General features: G+C 36.2%; 1 long non-coding RNA gene across 1 annotated transcript in view; it reads right to left on the bottom strand.

The window, feature by feature from the left end:
• Nucleotides 1–1,006: 1,006 nt before the first annotated feature.
• Nucleotides 1,007–6,000, bottom strand: part of LOC309861268 — a 102,370-nt gene continuing 97,376 nt past the window's right edge. Inside the window, exon 3 of the long non-coding RNA XR_014309833.1 lies at nt 1,007–1,071. This is a non-coding gene — a long non-coding RNA (uncharacterized lncRNA). The remainder of the gene's footprint in view (nt 1,072–6,000) is intronic.

Below are 6,000 nucleotides of genomic sequence, written 5' to 3'. Positions count from 1 at the left end.
CTTTGTTTTCAGCAATATGCCCTAGTTCTCCATGGAAGTGACTGGTTGATATATTTCTTTAAGACCATTTAGGTCCTTTTATTTTTGGATGTGTGTCACATACATTGCCATTTTGGACTTATTAAATAAACATAACTTTCTCAGACTACATTTTGAAAAGAGCTATTTTTCATATTTTTTCTATAGACTTCAAAAACATTCCATATCGTCCTTTTAAATAAGGTATAAACCTCTGCATTTATACTGATTTTGTTTTTCTGGACTCTTCTTCTCTAGCTCTTGTCTCTTTCCCTATTTTTAACTAATAAAATCTAAGTTTTATATGCATTTATTTAGAATCAAATAGTTCTACAAGGTTTGTAATGAGAGAGAAGACTCTTCCATCTCCACCCCAGCATTTACCTCTCTAAGAAACAACCAATTTAAACTCTATTAAATATTTTAGTATTTACCTCCATCACTCAAAATACTGTACTTGAATTTTTACCACTGACTGTTATTTTAGACATTATCTAATGTCCTCCCACCATAGAAGATGAAGGTTTTGCTCCTTTTCCTTCCACATTCCTATCATACATGTGTTCTCATTACTTTATCTCATCCTTCCAATATGATTATATAATAATTTTAATTAGGTTAATACCAGAGTTTATTTTATTATGCTGATGAAAAGTTAGCTTTAGCAAAAATAAATGGTAAACTCTAATGACTTATTCTTTCTTTTATAACTTTTTTTTCTCAGGAATTAATAACTATCTTAATTTTTTGTTGTCTTGTTTTTTTAAATTTATTTTTCACTAATTCATCCCCTGACTTCTTAATCAGTTGTCAAAAGCTCCTCTCAAAACTGTGAGATTCATTAGCATTACCTCCATTTTATCTTCCTAATGAAGGGCCTCAAACAGCCTCTGACTTCTTCCATTCTGCAATGGTAGCACCTGAGGTCTAATGGATAGCTCTCATCCTGGGATCTTTCACCATCATCCTAGCACTCTTTTAGTCTCCTCTTCAGTTGGCTCTCCTGGTCTTTGTCCTATGTTTTTCTCTTTCTTGACTTAATCTCCAAGAGTCCTGAAAATACAGAAATGGAAGGTGATGTTCTGTGGAAGCTGTGTGTTCTGGAGATGCTTTATGTTGTTCTAACACATTGTTAGCTGGGGAACAGAAATCTCAACTGGGACGACATTCTTTCAGATTATTGAGGCATTATTCTATCAACCTCTAGAGCTTTCAATGTTACTGCTGAAAAGTCTGAAGTATTCAGAGTCTAGCTTCTTTAGCGTTTGACCAATTTTCCCCCTTTCTCTGTTTCTTGTTTTGTGCTCTATGTTCTAAAATTTGACAGTAATAAACCTCAATATAGTTCTCTTTCCATTCATATGTGCTATATTCCATTCATATGGTGCACCCTTTCAGTCTAGAAATTAAGTCTTAGAAATTCTAGGAATTTCTTCCCATATTACTTTGTTGATGATTTCTTCCCTTCCATTTTTCTTTCTTAGCTCTTTCTGGAATTCCAGTTATTTGAATATTAAACTTAATTATATATACATATGTATATTTAGATACATATTCATGAAAATATGGATGGAACTAGAGGGTAGGGTATTATGCTAAGTGAAATAAGTCAGAGAAAGACAAATACCATCTGATTCCACTTACATATGAAATCTATAAAACAAAAAAATAACAAATAAACAAAAACAGACTTTTAAATACAGAGAAAAAAAACTGATGGTTGCTAGAGGGGAAGTAGGTGGGAGGATGGGTGAAATAGCTAACAGGGATTGGGAGGTACAAACTTCGGTTATAAAACAATTAAGTCATGGAGATGGAAAGTACAGCAGAGGGAATATAGTCAATAATATTTATAATACTGTCATATGGTGATATATGGTGACCACTTGTGATGAGCACTGAGTAACATATATAATTGTTGAACCAATATATTGTACATCTGAGACTAATAAAACATTGTATGTTAATTATACTTCAAAAAATTACTATTACATTGTGTAATAGAGATTGATTTCTCTTGATGGTTTTATTTATTTTTTTAAAAGTTTTATTTATTTATTTGTCAGAGAGAAAGCGCACAAGCAAGGGAGCGGCAGGCAGAGGGAGAAGCAGGCTTTCTCCTGAGCAAGGAGCCTGATGTGGGACTCGACTTCATCCCTAGGACCCTGGAATCACGACCTGAGCTGAAAGCATACAATAAACCAACTGAGCCACCCTGAGCTGAAGACAGACACTTAACCGATTGAGCCACCCAGGCATCTCCTCTTGATGGTTTTAAAATGAACAATGTGTTTGAGGTAGGTTTGGGGCAAGTTATTTTACAGAATGAGGATAATATAGTATTACCTTCACCGCATTGAGAAGATTTATTCAGAGGAGCCAGGCAACTGCCAACCTCTTATTATAAAACACATTTTGGTAGAGAAGGGGCAAGATGGCAGAGAAGTAGGAGACCCTGTTTCAATCAGTCCCCTAAAGTGAGCTAAATATCTACCAGAAAACTCTGAACACCCATGAAATCAGCCTGAGATGTAGGACTATACACTTCTGGATCTCTATGGGTACAGAAGACACCAGTGGAGAGGTAAAATGGAATGGGAATGCTTGGACTGGTACCGAAGGATAAACAGAATGGGGAGGGAGCCACCAGAAGCAACCCATTGGAAAGTAATACCCCAATACAAAAGTGCCCTGTGGTTGGGGACTAGCATTAACTTGGGGTCTGGTTAAAAGCACTCAAAAAGAGCAAAAGAACTTAAGGGGAAACTGGTGGAATCAGGTGGTCACAGGCACAGGCCTACTGCAATAATATTTAATATTACAAGTGATTCCTGGCAGCTTATTTTCTAAACTCCCACAAACAACATCAGATACATTTTTATATATGTTGAGAACTATCTCTCTAAATTAATTTCCTGTCCAAAATACAGTATTAGAAATCATTAATACAGTTTATTAAGTGGTCTCTCTCTTCCCTCTAAAAGTCAAAGTTCACTAGATCTGGTGGGCATCTGTCCCAAATGCTTGTGATCCAACTATAGACTATGTGACTTCCTTCAAAAAAACAAAAAACAGCTGGGTCAATAAGATTCTTTTCCTGAAACTGGGGAATCAAGAAACTCAATCGTTAGCAGTAACACTGAAAGGAAAACAGAAACAGAGAGGCCTTGATGACCTGTGTTAAGAAAGCCAAAGTTAGGGGCACCTAGGTGGCTCAGTTAGTTAAGCATCTGTCTTTGGCTCAGGGCAGGATTCTGGGGTCCTAGGACTGAGCTCCGCATTGGGCTCCCTGCTCAGCAGGGAGTCTGCTTCTCGCTCTCCCGTTGCCCCTACCCCCTGATCCTGCTTTCTCTCTCAATTAAACAAATAGCAATCTTAAAAAAAAAAAAAAAAAGTCAAAGTTATGGGAGGAAAATCTCTAAGCAAAACCAAGAAAGCATATCAAGTAGATTGTTGCACCCGGGCAGTATTCTTCCTCCTGTTCTCCCTTTTGGGGAATGACACCATTTTAGAAGAAATGACACACTTTTTTTTTTTTTTAAAGATTTTATTTATTTATTTGAGAGAGAGACAATGAGAAAAAGAGAAAACATGAGGTGGGTAGGGTTAGAGGGAGAAGCAGACTCCTTGCTGAGCAGGGAGCCCGATGTGGGACTCAATCCTGGGACTCCAGGATAATGCACCTGAGCTGAAGGCAGTTGCTTAACCAAATGAGCCACCCAGGCGCCCAGAAATGGCACATTTCTTAGAAGGAAACGTAAATGTAGATTTTTGTAACCTTGAATTAGGCAACGGCTTCTTAAATATAACACCCACGACACAAGTCATCAAATAAAAAATAAGTAAAATGGATTTCATAAAGACTTAATATTTTTAAAAATTATTTATTTATTTGAGAGAGAGAGATCACAAGTAGGCAGAGAGGCAGGCAGTGAGAGAGAGAGAAGGAAGCTGACTCTCTGCTGAGCAGAGAGCCCAATGCAGGAGTTGATCCCAGGACCCTGAGATCATGACCTGAGCTGAAGGCAGAGGCTTCACCCACTGAGGCACCCAGGTGCCCAAGATTTTATATTTGTATGCCTCAAAGGATACTATCAAAAAAAGTGAAGTGACAGTCCACAAAATGGGAGAAAATATTTGCAAATCATATCTAAAAAGCATCTAGTATCCATAATAAATAAAGAACTACTGCAAATCAACAATAAATTTTTTTTAAAGGCAAAAGATTTTAATCCACATTTCCCCCATCAAGACATACAAATGGCAGACAAGCTCATGAAAAGATGTTCAATACTGTAAGTCATTGGGGAAATGCAAAACAACAATGAGATATACTTAGCATCTACAAGGATAGCCATAAAGAAACAGAACAAAAAAGGAAAATAACTGTGGATAAGGATAAGGAGAAATTAGAACCTCCATACTTTGCTGTAGGAATTAAAATTGTGTAGCCACTTTGCAAAATAGGTTAGCAGTTTCTTAAAATATTAAACATAGAGTTTCCATTTGACCCAGCAATTCCACTCCTATGTATATGCCCAAGGTATTTGAAAACATATGTCCATACAAAAGTTTGTACATTAATGTCCATATTAGCTAAAATGTGGAAACAACCTAGATGTCTATCATTTATGAATGAATAAACAAATGTGGTATAGCCACACAATGAAATACATTTATCCATGAAAAGGATGAGATATTCATGCTATAGCATGAATGAACCTTGAAAAAATTAGGCTAAGTGAAAGAAACCTGATACGGAGGACCATATATTGTATGGTTCCAGTGATTCCATTTATATAAAATGCCCAAAATAGGCAAATCCATAGAGACAAGAAGTAGACTGGTGGTTGCCAGGGACTGGAGTAAATGGGGAATAGAGAGTGACTGATAATGGGAAGAGGATATCTTTGTGGGGTAATGCAAATGTTTTGGACTTAGACAGTGGTGATGGTTGCACATCTATGTGAATATACCAAAAAATCACAGATTATATGCCTTAAAAGAGTGAATATGGGTATATGAATTATATCTCAATAAAAGAAAAAAACCCAAGTACAAATTACAAGCACATTAAAAATATTCCAGTATCAGCGCATTATTAGTTTTCTCAATTTGAGCTGTAACTTTTAATTCTTCATTAAATGTTTTAACTAGCTTTGAATGGAAGACAACTATTGATAATTTTCTATAAAACAAAGTTAAAGCAAAAACTTAGAATCAGTTAATTCAGGTAATTTTGTTTTTGGTCATTTTGTACTTCCCACATGGCCACTGAACATATGAAGAAATTTGCTCCATAACCTGTTGCCTTCCCAGATTTCATACCTGTTCTCATGATGTCCTGCTATAGTTTGGTCCCTATATCTTGATTTCCATAAGAACGCCTCTGTAGCTAAAATAATCCTCATTTAAGTGGGCTGACATGGTTGAATTACTGAACTTTGCAGTCATACAAACATGATAAAAATAACCATTTATGGAATACTACTCAGCCATCAAAAAAATGAAATCCTGCCATTTGCAACCACATGGATGGAACTAGAGGGTGTTATGCTAGCAATAAATCAATCAGAGAAAGACAATTATCATATGATCTTGCCGATGGGTAGAATTTAAGAAACAAAACAGAGGATCATAGGGAAGAGAGGAAAAAATAAAACAAGACGAAATCAGAGAAGACAAAACACAAGAGACTCTTAATTACAGAAACTCAGGGTTGCTGGAGGGGAGGAGGTTAGGGGAATGGGGTAAATGGATGATGGACATTGAGGAAGATATGTGATGTAATGAGCACTGGGTATTACATATGGGGAGATGAATCACTGACCTCCTCTGAAACCAACAATACACTATATGTTAATTAAATTTAAATAAAAATAAATTGAAAGAAAAAAAGAACAATCATTTACTCTACCTTCTGTTTTGCAACTCTTTTTTTTAAGGCTGGAAGTAAAGCTCTGCTCAAGGGCATGCCAGTTT

The sequence above is a fragment of the Mustela nivalis genome (genome assembly GCF_964662115.1).
Source record: "Mustela nivalis genome assembly, chromosome: 3".
Classification (NCBI taxonomy): Eukaryota; Metazoa; Chordata; class Mammalia; order Carnivora; family Mustelidae; genus Mustela; species Mustela nivalis.
This window is presented reverse-complemented; position numbering and strand designations above follow the sequence as displayed.